The 19,549-nt window shown below is 33.1% G+C and overlaps 1 long non-coding RNA gene across 2 annotated transcripts in view; it reads right to left on the bottom strand.

The window, feature by feature from the left end:
* LOC139424880 (uncharacterized) overlaps positions 1-19,071 on the bottom strand; it is an 81,274-nt gene extending 62,203 nt beyond the window's left edge. Inside the window, exons 1-3 of one of the 2 annotated variants that reach the window (XR_015433895.1) lie at positions 18,894-19,071; positions 17,338-17,443; positions 10,885-10,934 (exon numbers count right to left, since the gene is read on the bottom strand). This is a non-coding gene — a long non-coding RNA (uncharacterized LOC139424880). The remainder of the gene's footprint in view (positions 1-10,884; positions 10,935-17,337; positions 17,444-18,893) is intronic. The other variant, XR_015433896.1, reaches the window with a different exon arrangement.
* Between the last annotated feature and the right edge of the window lie 478 nt (positions 19,072-19,549).

Here is a 19,549-nt window from a genome sequence, read left to right as displayed (position 1 = left end):
TTCCCATTAATCGATAGCTACACCATTTTATAAAAAGCAAAAAATGTGAAAGTTTATATGTGTCCATTGTTTTTGTTATTTATCAAATTTTGAAAGAGTTTGTCTATTTGTTTTTGGACATATAAACATTACTACCTATTCTTTTAATTCTATTAATTTGATTAAAAATGGTATTTAAGTAGATATTTTTAGAAACAATAGAATTCGAAGTAATTAATTATTTCATATTAAAATAATTTCTTTTATCGAATAAATCAACAAAGCAGACATTTTCTTCTTTTTTAATACCCAAATCCAAAAAATTAAAATTGATATTATCGTCATGATTACGAGGCAATATTAACTCCTCATGTTAAATATTATTTAATAAAATTGTATAATCTTGAAAAATTAAAGACAACTAAATCATCAAAAAATTTAAAAACAAATTTAATATTAAGAGTATAATTTTTTTCACAATAATTCAAAAATAAGTTAGCTAAGAGAGATGAATAATTAGATCCTTGTGGAATTCCATCAATTTGAATAAAAATATGTTTTCCATAGTGAAGATAACTATTAGAAAGACAAAAATTAATTAGAATTTCCCAATTATCAAAATCGCAATTAAAGGTATTTATAAAATCATAGTAATAACTGAAAAGGACATCTTTTAGTTTAGAAAGGGAATGTTATTAAAAAGATGATGGAAATCAAAAATCGCAATAGAATTAATTTTATTTTGTTTAATAAATTTTAAAATCGGTCGATAATCCAAGAAAAACCTTTTTTAATAACATTGCTAATAATTTTATTTAAGTAGTTAGAGAAAATGGTACCAGGTTTAGTTAGATAAGTATTAGACCCACATGTTATTGTTCAAAATTTTTAAGGAATTTTACGTAATTTTGGACTGATAATTAAGTAAGGAAATTGTACATTGCTAATTTTAATTTTTAACCTCTAATATAAAGTTAAAATGTTTGAATGATAACATTATTATTTAAATTACTAAGTTTAAAATTTTTACCATTTCCTCCATATTTAAAAGTTCATTTCGTATTTTATTGCTGTTCGTATTTTACTCTGTATTTAAAAGTTAATTTTTTTTCTTTTGTAATTGCTTAATTGATCAAACAATTTTAGAAAAATTTGTTGAATTATTACTATTATTTAAATTTTCCTTATTTTTGAAAACAAAGTTTCTAACGTAAAAATAAACAGCCCAATTCCATTCTGCAGTTTTTCTCCATATTAACATTTTGCGCCATTTTAAGAATAAGCATAGACAGCACTAGCCTTAGATAGGCTGGACTTGTCATTAATCCAGATACAAAAATAAGGTTTATTCTAACTCAGCAAAAAACCTTTTAATGTAAACCTAAAAAGGTTTGTTATGTAAACCTGCAAACAACCTGGAAAACAACCTGCTATATAGAAACCTTAAATCGAGGTTGACTTAGGATTTTCAAGCGTGAGAACACCCTTTAATAAAGCTAGTCTTAAGGTGAAAATAGCCTTATAACTAGGTAATTATAAGGTTTCTTTTCGCAAAGTCATGAATGCTCAGCTAAAATCCACCTTGTCATGAAATTTTAACGGATCATGCGATTAGATCCTATCGCTAGTGTGACGTCAGCTAAAACATCAATATGGTCCTAAGTGGCCATTTTACCTAAGTAACAATACTTTTTTTAAAAAAGCTTTAAAAAAAATAGTGCGTGGATAAGAAGAATCAGCAGTCGTAGAAGGATTACTAGTTCTATTCAACGACTCTTTTTCTTGCTCCGCTCGCTTCCGTGCTCTGTAATCACGGTAATATTGCGCATTTTCCCCTCCTGGACCTCTTGAACCAGTGGAAGTGCTTGTGGTTGCCTCATCGTCTCGCCATGGAAAATGTATTTCTATTAATAATGTATGTGAATGCCTCATAATGTAATTTCAGAAGAGAAAACCTAACAATCAATTGATATTCACAAGAGACGTACCTTGACATAACCTTAAATCCGTCGCATTGTCCGTGGGATTGTTTTCACTCATTTTTTACAATTGTTATCCACTAAATTTGAAAATAAAAAATACTACCCTAATAAATTATATGTGTATCAAAACAAACTAAAAAAATATTTATAGAAAAACAATACTTTTATGCTAGTGAGAACCAAAACAATATGGAAGTGAATGAGGGAGAACTGGATCCTACCACGTGATTTCCCGGCCAATAAAAATGTAGCGTTAAACGTTTAACGCCATCTTGTTGGAAGTCGCATAAGAAGTATAACTTCAAAAATTTTTTAATCTTTTTAGGATGAAAGGTTTGAAACTGCAATATTTTTGCTTTATTTGAAAAAAGGATTTTTAGTTTTGAAAAACATTTTCGTGAAAATAAAAAGAAAATTTTGGCACAAAGGTTGCCGTAAAGGTCACGCGCTTTCTGGGTAATAGTCATGAGAAAACTCACTACAGATATAAAAATAGCAAATTATTCACAAAAAAAGCATCATTTCATAGGACGACGACTGAGCCCTCGAAAGAACAACCTAAACGAAAACGAGACATTCCACACTAAAAAAAATCTGGAATAACTTTTAAACCATATTGATAGTTCCCCATACAAACTCATCGTTTAAAGAGTTATTAAACAAAGGATATTTGCACCGTTGATGAGAGAAAATGTTGTCTAGCAAACATTTTAAAAACCTTGACGCAACAGGGTTTTGTTCGATCGATGTGTTTTGTGAAGGAGGTTGTTTACAGTGGAAGAAGGCGAGGCAACGCAAGAAAGGGGATTTGTGCATTATTTACTTTCAAAGACGATCTCCTATAGGTCGGGAACAGCAGAGTAGAGGCAGAGAGAGAGAGGGTGCAGAAGAAAAGGTAATTGCCAAGGAAGGAAGATAAAAATCAGGAACAAGCGATATCGACAAAATAAGAATTTGCCTCTTATATTCTGCTGCCCGATCAATATCGTTTGCCTCCTCTTTCATATCGTTTTCGGTGACAAACGGATTTCTTCTGTTAGTATGTATTAGTGTTTTCACCTTGGTACTCGTATATTTTTATTTGTTTATCGCCAACGGAAAGGTTTTAGTGCCGGCACTGTTGAAACGGCACACTCATATATTTCAGTGATGTGGTGTATTTTGTTTTAGTTGATTATGAAAAGTTTTTTTTTATTTGCAGAACTGTTATAGTGTTCATTTTGCAGAGAACAATCTAGAAAAAAAAATCTGGGGAAAATTTGTTATTCTGTATGTAAACAATGTAAAAATTTCCTTTTCGATGCATTTTTTTTCTATCGACATTTTCTATGACATTTGATGAAACGTCGCTTTTGTAACAAAATAAAAAAAATTATACTTAATTGGTGAAACAAACAAAAGTACACTGAAATTCCATTAGAGCAGTAGTTCACAATAACAGGGTGCGTAGCCAAATCTTTCACCAAAAAATAAGCACTTTTTGAGTACTTTTTAAGCACTCAAACAATATTTTTAAGCACTATATACATTAACAAAATGCAAAATAATTTTCAAAGACTTGACATGATCTTAATAAAATAACTAGTTTCTGACAAAGAGCTCTTTTCTTGATCACATTAGCCATTTAAAATGCTCGAGAGATTCTTCAGTTCGATATCAGAGGGCGGAAAATGAAGTCTGAAATTTAGAATCTCTTGCAAAATGCAGCAGAGTTGCACATGAGAGAGCAAGAATCTCACAGATCTCAGCTCCGTAGACGCACATGCGGACTCGCAAGTATTTTATCAAACTTGTAAAATGATTGGCTCTTTCATATGCTATGGACCGACAATACACCGAAATATATTGTGATCCAATGAATTGTGAAAACGCTGTATAGAACAGTGTGAAAAGCACGATTTTGCATAATACGTGGCGAAAATAGACACGGTAACGAAAGAATTCTCATTTTTGAAAAGGGAAAATTAAGCACTTTTTAAAAACACTCAATGAAAAAAGCACCTTTAAGGTCTTTTAAAAACCGAAATCGAAAATAAACACCTTTAAGCACTTTTTAAAAACGCTACGTACCATGAATAACGAATGGCATTGTCGTGACTGAGAACTTGATTTATAAGCAATTACACTTGAATTCTAAAATAGCAGTATAAAATGTCATTTTAATTATATTATTTTTTTAATAATAAATTTTTAATAATATTATTTAAGTAAAAAAATATTAAGATCACATATTTCAGCTTAACTATCTCAATATTATTTTGAGGTCATTTTAATGGATTTATTGCAAAAAGACAACAAGTTCATAGCAAATAGATTGAGATAATTTTTTTAAAGAATCAACTGAATCAGCAAACTTGTAAATGTACTTTGCTAGTTCTCACTTTAAAGAATAAACGGAAACAATCACATGGATTAACAGACTTTCTTTAAATCAAAATATGTACATTATCGAATGTATAATCGGATTAGAGCTGCGTTACTTATGTACACATTATTATTTCATTCTAATCAGCTACTAATGTACACTTTATTACTTCATTCTAATCAGAGAACGATATTATTTTACAAATCTTTCAGGTTGTTTTGTATCAGCAATCCAATCAGTGGGCCACGATGACTCAGGGTTTAGAGCGTTCGCCTTCAAACCGGGTTCGAATCCCGGCGATGGCTGGACCATACGAATTCCGCATGCGGCTTGCACCGACCACAGTTCTGATGCAAAATATCCTCAGGGATAGACGGATCATGGGTTGGAGTCCCCTTGCAACCAGGCTAATAGTGGGAGGTTTTCGGGATCTTGTTCCATGTAACGCAAATGCGGGTTAGTTCCATTCAAAAATCCTCCATAAATGCAAATTTCTCCTAATACTTTATCCTGGAGTTTCCTTGTCTTCTGGATTGGGTTCAAAATGACAAGGCTACGGAGTTGAACATTAGTAGTCGTAAACCCAATAATTGTGTCGGCTGTTCAATGACAGTTATAAAATAAAATATAAAATCCAATCAGTGGGGGTCATCTTTGCAGTGCTTTGAGTAAAACTTTCTGTCTCTAAAAATTGTTCTACAATCCTTGGATCGATTTTTTTAAGGCTCTCGTTTAAACTGTTTAATTTATATAGTTTACGGTACAGTTTGTCTACAGTAAGAACTCCCCTAGCCATTTGTCAGGACCAGTGGCGGTGACTATTGTAACGAGGTATAACTATTTCAAGTAGGGGTGTGGAGTTAGGACAGGTACTGGCTCTGGTCGGCGAGGGAAAGGGAATCTTTTTCTTCAGCATATTGTGTTAGCCCTAGAGTGAAGAGAAGCTACCCTCACTGAAATTCGCTATTCTTGTTTCCATAGCAGCAGACGGCTTCAGACGTTGTGGCTGGGGGTGTTCTTACTGTAGACAAACTACACACTTATCACACCCTCCACGTCTCATCCCTCTAATTGGGATGACTCCCTGGGGCTTGGGTCGAATTTGGTGGTTTTAGTTCCAAAATATCAAACACGACTATCCTTTTTTTTTAAATTTTCTCTACATGACACGTCCTTCCTGCGGGATTTATGGTTAATAACAGAAACTAGGCACTGTTACAATAAAAATAATCCAATAGTTTGATCACATCATAAAAATGGACTAGGAAAGAAATCTAAAATCATAATTAGACAGAAAAACAGGAGGGTCAAGATCTTGAGAAAGACGTAGAACTAGGAGAGAAGGAACAAATTGATGAGGACCAACAACAAGAAATTATCTACAGCAAGAAGAAGGGGAGCAACAGAAAATAAAGTATAGTCGAAAATCTTAGAAGAGACTCTGCAAAGCCTGTTGTGTCAGGGAGATGATGATGTATATCTTGAAGTCTCTCTGTTTAACAATTGTATCCCACTCGCAATTACAGCGCCATCTTTTAAACCAAAATGCAAACACTTGTAAGCCTATTTGGAGTATTTTTTTTCTGAAATAAGAAATAGGGCTTACAATTTAAGATTTTGAAGTTCACTTCACTCTGCCCTCAGAGGTGTAAATTAGAATAATTGAATACATCATTTCATTACATTTTATTACTGGCGTTGACCAACAAGATGTCCCTATTTTGTAGCCGACTCAGAAGACAAGAAAAACTCCTAAATCAAACATTAGAAAAAACTGCCTTCGTGGTGAATTGTTTAATGGACTAATCCTCATTTGCGTTACATGAAGAGGAAAACCACGAACACCTTTCTCGTTTAGCTGGATCGCAAGAGGATTCTAACACATGATTTGCCTACTACCGAGGATATTGTGCATCAGTACTATGGTCGGTGCGAGTCGGGAGCACAATTTGTATCGACCGACCACTGCCGGGAATCGAACTCGTGTCACTTCATTGGGAAATGATTGCTGTACCTCTTGAGTGACCTAGGCTCAAATGCATTTTCTAAACATACTTCGTGTGTATATTTTTAGTCATCTGACTCGAGATAATTGAGCCATTCTTTTTGAACACCCTGCATATTGCTTCTTTTGCGAACATACATTCTTACTCTACGAAAGTTTAACATTATTATCAGATTTTTAGGTGGATAACAAACAGAAAATTGAAAGGAAATATTTCAATTTAAAGTTTGCCATAAAATGCTCTAATTATCCCCCGAATGCCCTCCCCTTCTCCGAGCAAACGATTTTAAATAGCTAATGAGGCTTCAGCACGCATTACTCAGGAATTACAAATCCAGAAAAGTAATGACGTCGGGAAATGAAAACCCAAAATTCTTTTTTTTTAAAACCCTCCTGCTTATAACCCCATCTCCACATCAATCGATACTTCTCAGGGGGGTAGGGGTAAACAGAGGGGTCAGTGCAGTGTTGTGTCATTCCTCCCAAGAAAGATAAGACCACTTAAGGGGGATTTGTGCAGAATAAGTAAAAGGAATTAATGACTTCAAAGGAGGAGTTCATCGGGGAGTGGGGAATGCATTAGAAAAGGGGTAGTAACAGATATTTTCAAATAACAAGTTACAGTACCTGTTAAACATACCCGTTATAAAATATCTGTTACAAAATAACTGGCTTTGGTATGTTTTATCAGCTGTACGATACAAATTTACAACTAATGAAATACATCTAATCGAATATGTTTTTGTGATGTAATATGCAAGTGTACAAAGTTTTATGAAATTAGGAAATGAAGGTCAATTTCATGGATAGTTGACTAGTATTTACAGAGTAAAACAATAAGCATATTGAAACATATTACATAAAAAAAGATCTTGGTAAAGAGTGTAAATGGTTTTGATTTCATGTAGAAAGTTTCTATGTGAAACTGAAATTTAACTTAGTAATATAATTTATCTGAAATTAAACTTAGGATTCTGAACAAGAGTATTATTTTTCAAATGCAAACAAATGTATAAAACAAAACAAATCACTATAGGAATTTTAATTTTCTTTAGTGGCCAATAAATTCATATATATATATATATATATATATATATATATATATACAGTCCAGTCACATTAATGTGACCACCACCTACTTTCGACGTCAACGTGAAATAATCAATCACAGAGTGCATGTGGCAGCACATTACAGTGTAGTGTATATATTGGATGTCCTAGGGCATCGAAAAGCATTTCAGTCGTTGGCGCAATGCAGAAACGTAGCGATTTATCCGACGTCCAAAAGGGCATGATTATTGGCTTTCGGACCAAGGGTGGAAGCATTTCGGAAACGACTGATTTTGTGAACTGTTCGCGTGCCGCCGTGGTAAAAGTATACCGTGCATGGCAAAATGGCACTATACAAAAGAAGCGGCGTGGCACATGTGGTGCACCACGGGCCAAAGATGGCATAGGCGAATGAAGGCTACGGAGATGCGTTCAGACGAATAGACGTGCAACTGTTGAGCAACTGACCGCCCAAATGAACCAAGGGGCTACCAAGAGTGTATCCTCAACAACTGTTCAGCAAACGTTGCTGCGCATGGGCCTCCGCAGCAGACGCCTGGTTAATGCACCCATGCTGACTGCTGTTCATCGGTGACAAAGGCTGGAATTTGCACGCCAGTACCGCAACGGACGTCCACAGAGTGATAACAGGTGGCTTTTTCCGATTAATCACATTTTAGCTCCATGGGACAGATGGACGTTGGCGTATACGGCGTGAAACGTCTGAAAGCAAACACCCTGCTACAATTGCCGGAAGGCTGCAGGCTGGAAGAGGGAGCGTTATGGTTTGGGGAATGTTTTCCTGGCATTCATTGGGTGCACTCATCATCGTGGAAGGCACTATGGATCAGTACAAGTACGCATCTGTCCTTGCGGACCACGTCCACCCCTACATGCAAATGATTTTTCCTCAGAATGATGGCATCTACCACCAGGACAATGCGAGGTGTCATACAGCTCGCAGTGCATGTGCGTGGTTCGAAGAACACCAGGATGAATTCACCGCACTCCCCTGGCCAGCAAACTCACCGGATTTAAACCCAATCGAGAATCTGTGGAACCACCTCAATCGGGTTGTTCGCGCCATGGATCCTCAACCGCGTAATCTAGCGCAGCTGGCCAAGGCACTGGAGTCGGCATGGCTCAACATCCCAGTGAACACTTTCAGAAACCTAACTGACTCTCTTCCTGCACGTCTCGTAGCGGTTCGCTCTGCCAAAGGTGGTTATTCTGGATTTTGACAGGTGGTCACATTAATGTGACTGGACTGTGTATATATATATATATATATATATATATATATATATATATATATATATATATATATATATATATATATATATATATATATATATATATATATATATGTATATATATATATATATATATATATATATATATATATATATATATATATATATATATATATATATATATATATATATATATATTACAGGGAGGAAAAATGATAGAAGTATTTGAAAAAGGAAAAAAGAAGAAAAAAAATTCAAATTAAACTCAGTGACGCTTCAGCCCATCGAGGGCCAAGGCCTACTGCGCCCATCTCAGTTTTGTTGATCTTGGGCTCTGGGGTGCTGGAGCAAATGTTACAATTTGGTGGTCAGTCGAACGCGGAACCCCCAGTGCTTAGTCCCCAAGCATGCTTGGTACTACTCATTTTATCAACCCACGGAAGGGATGAAAGACCGAGTCAACCTTGCCCGTTCTGAGGATCGAACCCAACACCTGTGGCTCGAGAGTGCGAAGCGCTAACACTCAGCCACCGGGTGAGAATAAAAATTATTAGAATGAAATATCTATAAAAATATTTAAATATTTTATTTAAAAATATAAAAAATTTATAAAATCACTGGAAACGAAATAATAAAAAGATATAATAGCGTCATCAGCACACACGATTATATCCGCAAAAAAGAGTACTTTCTAGTATTGTATTCATGTAGACAAAGCAAAATACAATACAAAAGTGGGAAAAGTACCCAAAAAATTGAAATGAAAGTAGAACATATTAAGTAAAAAAATACAAAATAAAACATATCAGGCACACAAGCAAAAAATAGAAAATAAAATGAAAGAAAAATAAGATGCAAAATATAATATGCAAAGTGAGTAGTAAATTCAAATTAACTTATACACACCGGTTTTCTTTCAAAAATTATTTAAAATATTTTCCTAACAAGTTTGTCAGATTACAAAATATAAAAATATAAGCGTAAATAGACTAAAAATAAATAAACTAATTACTTGGAATTCTAATGTTTCGAAGAACATTGATTTAAATACCATTTTTAATTAAATGAATTGATTTAAAAGAATAGGTAGTAATCTTTATTTATTCAAAAGGCAAATAGACTAACTTTTTCAAAATTTGATAAACCAACAAACTAACAATGAATACCAGACTAATGTCATTAAGCTCTAGATAAAATGATTGAATTAATTGTACGTTACTATTATTAACAAATTTATCAAAAAATTCTTTGTTAACTAAACTTTTATTTTCACCATGTGCAAATTCGTGGATAAAAATCTTCAAAAAATTCATGAAACATTTTTTTATTTAATAAATGTCAATAATTTTTCTACAATCACAAAAATTGCATAATTAAAAACCAAAATTATTAATTTCTGATAACCGTCGTTGAGCAGCTGACCTGATTTAGGGTCTACGGTCACCAATGATTAACTCCACAGCCGTGTAATTTTGAACACAATCTAGAAGACAAGGGAACTCCTGGATCAATTATTGGAAAAAATATGCCTTCGTGGAGGATTGATGGAAGTAATCCGCATTTGCGTTACATATAGAGGAAAACCATTAAAATCTTCCACGGTTTGCCTAACTTTCAGGAGACTCTAACCCATTTATTCCGTCTATAACTGAGGATATTTTACATCAGCACGGTGGTTGGTGCGAGCCGGGTGCGGGATCCGAATCAACCAGTCATCGCTAGGGTTCGAAAGCTCTATTCCCTTAGTAATTTATTGTCTGTCCCTTATAAACGGTTAAAATCCATTGATATGCATGAGAAGTCGCATGATTTGAACACTTCTAACTTTATAAACTGATTCTTTAATTATTTTTTGAGAAAATGTGTTAGTATCGAAGTGTTGCCATTATTTAAGTTACGGATAATAAGCTCATACGATATAACAGATTGTTATGCAGACTAATTAGGGCTTTCTATAATTAGGCTATTTTTGTTCAAAATACTATTTCTCATTTATGTGGCAAAAGGCACTGATTTATTGAGATTTTTTTCTAATATTAAACAATAATATTCAGAACTGTTTAAATTTTAACAAAAGGCAAATTGAACAAAACTGAGAAGAATAGGAAAAAAAAAAATTTTTTTTAGAGCGCAATCGTTAACTTTCATCTTGTATTTTCTAACAGGCCTTTGTAAGTAACATGTTATTCGCGTAACAGGTAGAATTCGATAACAGATATAAGAAAAATAACTGTTTTGGAAATGACTAACCTTCTCCAGTGAATAAGAATGAAGTTTCCCCGATGAAACATTCTTTTTTCCTGAAAGAAACAATATCTCCTTTAAACAGGAAGGAAATTAAAAAAGAAGAAGAAAACAAATGTGTTGATTTTAAAGTTATATTTATCTTCGTTATTATGTTTGATTATCTTGGTATTATCTTAATGTTTCGGCATAAAAATGTGTCAAAAATAAGCCCTTCATTGATACATTTATTTAAATCCTAAAATCTACAAAGTACTTGGAACTAATTAAGGGATTTTTTTTCCACTTTTCTTAGGGATATTTTTACAGAAGTTCAGCGCTGATTGATCATTATTTCATTGTTTAAACTTAGAGATTAATTTTCTCTCTAGAAACTTAAGTTGGTTTTTTTTCTGTGCGTTTAAATAAGTATTACGTGTAAGAAAGTAAAAGTTACTGTGAAAATCCGGTCAACCTAGAGCTACTTTTTTCTAGATTTCGAATACTTTCTCTTTTTAAATTAATATAAAAAAATCTGAAGTGTTCTGAAGTTCAATTTTTTCCAACATTTTGTTTAAATACTATTCTTTTGGGGATTGTAGTTATCGACAATGTAAACCTTCATCTATGCAAAGGTACCCCACCGTAAAATCGAGTTAACATGTCTTTATATACTAGTGAATAGGAATTATATTTTTGTAGTGGTAGATACACTACAGTATTCTCCCCCCAGAATTATATCTGTGACAGAATTCGATGAAAGGATACCACTAGTTGATTCATTGCTGTTTTGTGAGAAGCCGGGAGAGCTGTATTAAGATCACCGTACTTTTGAGTGCTAATTGTGAGAGCTGTATGAAGTTCACGGTCTTGGTCGCTTGTGCTTTGCCATCAGCAGTCGAATGTATAAGACAGACGCTGTGTGTGATTGAGACTGATTAGCAACAGCGCGAGGAGGTGGATAATGTCGCAGTCACAAGTCAGGGTGCGTAGCCAAATTTTTCAACAAAAAATAAGCACTTTTCACGCACTCAAGAAATATTTTAAGCACTTCGAAAAAATATCATAATTAGACAGGGTTGGCAAGTTTTTGACAATTGATGGTTTTATTTGCTTGACATTGAAGAAGACGATGGCGCGTTACCAACGATGAAATTAACAAGGAAAACGAAATGTTCTATCGCTAATGGAGAAAAAAATTGACAATGTTTTGTTGGTCCCAGAAATCTGCAAAAATTCGAGAGATTATTCGATTCTATTACATAGGTCGGAAAATGAATTCTGAAATTGAGAATCTCTTGCAAAATGAGCGAAAAAAATCTTTACCACTGAATCCAGCTCAGTATACGCAGGGGCCGGACCCGCAAGTATTTCATCAAACATGTACAAAAAATGGTGTTTTCATACACTACAGACCGACGGTACGCCGAAATAGATTGAGCTTGAAAAAATTGTAAAAACGTTAAATGACAATATCTTTTTGCATAATTTGTGGCGAAAATCAACATGGTAAAGAAAAATATCGCATTTCGGAAAAGGGAAATTTAAGCAATTATTAAAAACACACATGTAAAAAAGCACCTTTAAGGGCTTTTAAAAAACGAAAATCGAAAACAAGCACCTTTAAGCACTTTTTAAAAACGCTACGCACCCTATTTAACTTGAAAAGTCAATCCGTTTCAGCTAAACACTTTATCACTGAAAAATAAATAGCAAAAAAAAAAAAAAAAAAAAAAAAAAAAAACAAAAAAAAAAAAAAAAAAAAAAAAAAGTCAATAAATTTAGCCGAAAATTTTTATTTACAAAATTTAGAATTTCAATGGTTATGAACAATGTAAAAACAATAGCACAAAGTTTAGCTCTAGTAATACAGAACAATTAAAACAAAGTATTTACAAAGTCTTTCAGTTAGAGTTAACTCGTCGCAACACTCATTTTTCAAAATCATATTGAGAAATTTTTTCAAGAGCAACAACCCAGAAAGGCATTTTTGAAATGTTCTCTCAGGTTGTCATGCTTCTTGGTATAAAACACTTCCGTTTTTCGTTGCAAATCGAGATATAGAGTAAATTTCCGCAGATCTTCAAGCCATAATAATTTTAGTCCTTGCAGTGACTCTCAAAAGTCCAGAGAACACCTGCTTACATGTCATTGTTTTTAAGTCATTACTCACAAGTACCACAAAGAAGTTTCAATTTCATCCATATCTGTTGGGAACCACTCAGAATCCATCGACGTCCATGTCAACCAAGCCTCCTCTTCGTCGTAATTACTTTTACAACAGCAACAAAAATATCCGCAAAAACGCCGAACTCGTTCAAACACTCTCATGATGAAAATTTGCAAAATTTCTTGAAACAAGATGTACTACTTCTCTCTTTAAAGATAACTTTACAAATGACGTAAACACTAAAGTTGTAATAATTACTCTTTTAAACAATGTAATTGAGTGCATTGTTGAAAGAGGAATTATGCATTATTAATGATAGTGTGTTATCATTTATGTATGTTTTAAAAAAGCATTGTTACAAAACATAGATAAAACAATTCAAAAAAGTTGCTACCGCAAAGACCCTTTTTAAAAACAGAATCCTATTAAAAGTGTTGTTTTCAGATATAGTAAGGCTTTAAATTTTTCACATGAGGTAAAAGGAGTGATTTCAAAAAAGTATTGCCTCATGGAGTTAACGCATACTTGTTTGCAGCTGTCTAAAATACTAAATATTATAATTATTTAATTTTAATATAAACACAAGAATCACAGAAAAAATATCTATTTATTAGATATTTATTTTACCTATTTATTAGATATAATCTCTTTTAGTTAAAACAATAATTAGAAATTAATTTAACAGCATATCGCTATTATTACATTTTCCTTCCCAGGGTTCGTAGCCAAATCTTTCAACAAAAAATAAGCACCTTTTTAAGCACTATGTACATTAACAAAATGCAAAATAACTTTCAGACTTTACATGATCATGATAAAATAACTAGTTTTCGACAAAGAACTCTTTTCTTGTGTATATTAGTCACCATAAAAAGATCAAGAGATATTTTTCGGTTCGATTTCAGAGGGTGGAAAATGAAGCTTGAAATGGAGAATATGTTGCAAAATGCACCAGAGTTGTTGTACATGAGAGTGCAAGAATCTCACCGAACCCAGCTCAGTAGACGCACATGCGGACTCGCAAGTATTTCATCAAACATGTAAAATGATTGGCGCTTTCATACGCTACGGACCGACGGTACGCTGAAATGGATTGTGGTTGAATGAATTGCGAAAACGTTGAATAGAACAATGTGAAAATCGTGCTTTTTGTACAATATGTGATGAATATCAACATATTAAAAAGAAGGAAAATTAAGCACTTTTTTAAAACATCCAATGAAAAAAGCACATTTAAGGGCTTTCAAATTAACAAAAATCGAAAAAAGCACCTAAAATTACTTTTAAAAAACGATACGCACCATGACAAGTAGCAAGTCAAGTGTTTAGTGGGGACCATCTATCGAAGTAGGCGTGTTCAAATCAAAGTGAGAGTTTCTATCAAGTTATGTGCGTTCACATCGCGTCCGAAGGTGACCAATGGTGGGATAGTAGTTTTCGAGAATGTCAACCTTCTTCTACTAACAGGTCACCTCGTCATAGAATCGTTCAATGTGGGAAGTGTTGTTGTCAAGGTAGGCATGGTCACATCACGTTTCCGGGTCACCAATGTGGGGAGAGTAGTTATTGACATTGTCAACCGTCATCTATGAAAAGATACCCCACCATAGAATCGAGTTAACATGTCTTACATATAATTATTAGAATTGGAATTATATTTTTGTAGAGGTAGATACGCTACAATTCTTTTAGTTTACTCTGCATTTTTCTCTGACCGCAGTGTTCAAGTCTCTTATAACTCCAGGACCGTTTGTACTAGGGTTCTGAAATTCGGGCATCAACTACATGGAGCAATTTTAGAAGGATGATAAAGAAGTTCCAATTCTTGATGTTTCGTCATAAATTCTTCGTGCTATGTGTGGTCTGACAAGATTTTGCAATAAGACAAGAATCGATGTGTTGACGAATCTAAGCCATTAATCTTTAAAGCTTTTGCACTATTCCGTCTAGTGAGTTTCAGCAGATTTCAATTCTAATCGATGAAGAAGCTTTCATAAAATCGTAATCGATCACAACTGCGCTAGAGCAAAAAATATTCACCCTCAACTTACATAGTCTTAACTGTGAAGCGATATTTTTTTTATTTTTTATTTATAATAAAAGGAATGTTTATGTTAATGTTTTTATGCTTAACCATGATTTCACCTGCTTTTTTATGTGCTATAAAACTTTGAAAATCTTCTCTTATAATATTTTATTTCATAACCGTCGTTGAACAGCCGACACAATTTTATGGGTTTACGACCTCTAATCTTCAACTCCGAAGCCTTGCCATTTTGAACCCAATCCAGAAGACAAGGGAACTCCTGAATTGGGAGAAATTGCCTTCGTGGAGGACGTTTTGATGGAACTAACCCGCAGTGCGCATTAAATGGAGAGGAAGAATAAGAGAAACCTCCCAAGGTTAGAATGACGGGATTGTAATCAATGATCCGTCTACCACTGAGGATATTTCACGTCAGCACTGAGGTCAGTGTAAAGCCGGATGCGGAATTCGTATCGACTGGGATTCGAGCCCGGTTGCCCGCATTGGAAGGCGAACACTCTATCGCCTGACGCGACTTTACACATTGTCGACTCCCGGGCACTTCTTTGGCACCGTATTTTGAAATTCGCCAATCTTACATTCGCCAAGTCGGGTTTCAAATTTTCTCGCGAAAATCTTCGAATTCGCGCATGTTTCACTTGCGACATACGATTTAAAAAGCGCATGAGTGAACATGAGGTGTGAATAAATTTAGCTGCTTTAAAAAATTTTGTGTATTTTAAAGACTAATGAAGACTATTAAATAATAACAGAAAAGTTTTCTGTGTCTCTTTTGTCTCATTTTTGAAGCAGAATATAAATTAAAATACACATCTCACTTTTTCTGATCCTGCTTTTCTCTGAATCGTTCTTATTAAAATAGATGAATCGTGTTAAATTACGTTACCTTAAGTTAGTAAATGTGTTTTCGCACTTAGGAGGAAAAAAAGGCCGAATTTTAGATTGATAATAAATGTAATAATTTTCATAGTATTTTTTCCATATCTTATTTAGAAGCCCAAAAATTGAATAAAAAAAATTATAAAATATATAGACCAATTGTTGAGTTATAGAAACTAATAAGCTGAAGTTGTTATAAAATTATGAATAAAAAGTTACAAGATGGATATGTTATGAAATTAATGAAGTATAGAATGAAAGGATAAATATATATAGCAAAATATATGATAAAATTAATTAGGAAACAATTAAAACGAAGGTGAGTAATTTCAGATATATACAAATAATAGTGATAGAAGCAAGAAAAATGGAAAATATCGGAATTTTCCCTGACGAATTTAAGAAACATTAAAAAAAAGTTAAGCAGCCACAACTTTAAGTTTCAATAAATATGATTTGATGTTATAAAAAATAAATTAACTATACGAAAATAGTAGTGAATATGTCATAGATTTTTTTCTTTATGTCATGGCTTCACTAAAAATATTTTTTCTCCTTGTTTTCCTAATAGCACGCATTTTACAGAAAATATTTGAACAAATTTAATGAAAATATTTTCAAATTTTTTTAAAGACTCTCTTATGAAGAAAATACTGTCAATCAAAAGTTGTTCAGTATAAAATATATGCAATTTTTTAAGATATTGTAAGCATTTTGAAGAATACATATTTTTTCCAAAATAGAAATAATTGATAAAACCTGGTAAAAATGAAGGAAATGGAAATAATTATTTTTCAAACTGAGTAAAATTTTTTTAATACTTTTATCTTTAAAAATATGTACACTTAATAATGTGATGATTTATATAGGGAATTATTTTTTTAAACTTTGTTTATTAATTAAGATATTCAAAAGAAATTGATTATTCTGAATAATTGACTATTTTATTACTCCAGATTTTTATTTAATTTACAAGAATAGTTTCTATTTGAAAATTTTTTTAATCGAAATATGTATGTAATTAACTGAAATAATTGTGTGTATGTAAATTTTTCTTCCTCTTTCTTTAAAGAAGGACGAAGTGTTTTGTTCTCGTTATTTGAATTTTTCTAGTCTTAAACGAGGATAAAATTTTAACTTAATTCAACAAGCAACTTTTAAAAATATCCATGAGCGCGAAGATTCATTTATGACTTTTGCGAGTGCTGTATTGAGGCGAGCGTAGGGTTGCCTCTGAGTGAGGGTTACTAGATAAGGCGGTGAAACAGTTGACAAATAAAACCGCGGCGAGTGGAGGTGCCCGGGAGTCGACAATGTGTAAAGTCGCTTCCCTGACCAATCGCGGCTCTTTCTGATAATATTAATGAAAATGGAAATAACATACTTTTTTTCGTCCACAGCGGAACCTGGTTGAGCTCAGTATATGCTTCACCTTGTATCGTAGGCGCGGGGGATGACCAATCAAGGTGGACATGTTTGCAGAACATAGCCTATAACAAGCAAAATTTTAAATGAACAAAAAACATTTTTTAAATTAGCAACTGTACCTTGTAACATATTTTTAAATTAGCAACTGTGTTTCGAAACGCATTTTTGAATGAAAATCGGGAATGCTGAAAATCTATCTTTCTAAAACAATAAGAATATTATTGGGTGGTATGTTTCTTATATAAATTACCAATAAAACTAAGTATTTTATACAGCAGGACGGAACTCGCAAACTGCAGTCACATGCGTCTACAGTTTCTTGGTTTGCGTAAATAATTGCGTTGAAATAGCGCAAACAGTCAGTACTGGCAGAGTCCTTGGCTTGTTTTCTTTCATGAATCCGAACCATTCGTTTGAACCATGAGAAAAACTGGCAGATATTCATTTAAATAGTTACATTTTGTGAACAATAAGCTGATTATAAACTTTTCATCGTTATTTTCTTTATCTTAAATATTAAAAAAAACATCCTACATTAAATTTTTAAAAAATAAAAAAATTTATAATAGGACCTGCGTTTGGCGTGTCATTACTTGATTTGAACTCCGCATTCCCTTTCTTTAGGATATTTTTACGGAAAGTCAGCCTCGATCTTGATCTATAGTTACTGATAGAGCAGTGATGGATCAGGCGATAGAGTGTTTGCATTCCAACGAGTTTCGAATCCCAGCGATGACTGGTAGATACGAATTTCGATCGCAGTGCTGACGTAAATATATCCTCAGTGGTAGACGACGGATCATGGGTAAGAGTCCCCTTGCCGTCAGACTAACCGTAGGAGGTTTTCGTGGTTTTCCTCACTATGTGACGCAAATGCTGGTTAGTTACATTGAAAAGACCTCCGCGAAGGCAAATTTTTCCCAATACTTGTTTCAGGGGTTCCCTTGTCTTCTGGATTGGGTTCAAAATAATAATGCAGATCAGCTGATCCGTTTAGGTGCTAAAAATTACTCACGTATTCTTAAAACTACCCAGATAATGTGCACTTTACCCACTTGGTTCTTGTTAAATTGAAATAATCAAGAAATCTAGTAAATCCAAATAAACCACTATCAAACAACTAACACAGTTGATAAAATTAATCACTATGAAAACAATTACACAACAAAAATCAAACTGTTTAAAATATTACATTATACATTTAAGAAAATGAACATGTCATTTATTGTTCAAGGTATAAAAATCAAGTCAATAAATACGAAAAACAAATTAGTAGATAACATTTTTTGAACTTTAACAATACGAAAACCTTTAATGCTTACATACCCTTGCGTAAAATGCAGAAATAATTCCGCACTTTTACGATTTGTAGATTAGCAAGGTATTGTGCATATTAACGACTTTCAAATTTTGGTGAAAACATATACAAAAAAGATGTTGCTATAAAATCCCTATATTATAAATGTTACAAATTAGCATGAAAATAATAGAAATTGTGATTTACGTTCTTACCTTACCCGCTCAATCAAATTTCGAAGAATGTGCATAAAACATTTCTTGTTTAATAATCACATTTCAAAGTAACAGACAGCGATCTTATTTTAGATAATCGTAAAATAACTTAGATTCAAACTTCTAACTAATGTATGCTTATCAAGAAAAACTTTTCGAAATATTCAAAGTAAGACGATCTATGAATAGTTGATTGAATGTAAACAATAACAAGCTTCTTGAAATTGGAAGAAATTTAGAATACTTCCGGTGTATCCTTCCGCTTATGTTATGCTTACGAGGCGATGTGTGTGTGAACAGGCTTAATATTCCAGGAAGTTTAATTATTGTGATTCGCGTTTAAATTTAAGCGTAATTTTGCTATTCATATATAAGAGTTTTCTGTAATTTATAAATCCAAACAGGTCATGAGCATCAAACAAAATTTAACGAAATTAATTTCACAGCATAAGTAAAGTGTAATATTAACCAAGTGATTGAAAGAACAGGATTTTCAACGATTTCTATTTTAAGTAAATAAAATTAAAAATTGTATTTTCTTATTATAAAAATCATTTAGGACTACTGAGTCTTCCGGCACATTTTATTTCCTACAGTTACAGTAATAGAAAAAAGTTTTTAAGTGAGAACTCGCTAGTTTATTAAAAATATTAACA

This window comes from Parasteatoda tepidariorum, chromosome 5, assembly GCF_982258835.1.
Source record: "Parasteatoda tepidariorum strain Cologne lab strain chromosome 5, Ptep-v5.0, whole genome shotgun sequence".
NCBI classification, from domain to species: Eukaryota; Metazoa; Arthropoda; class Arachnida; order Araneae; family Theridiidae; genus Parasteatoda; species Parasteatoda tepidariorum.
This window is presented reverse-complemented; position numbering and strand designations above follow the sequence as displayed.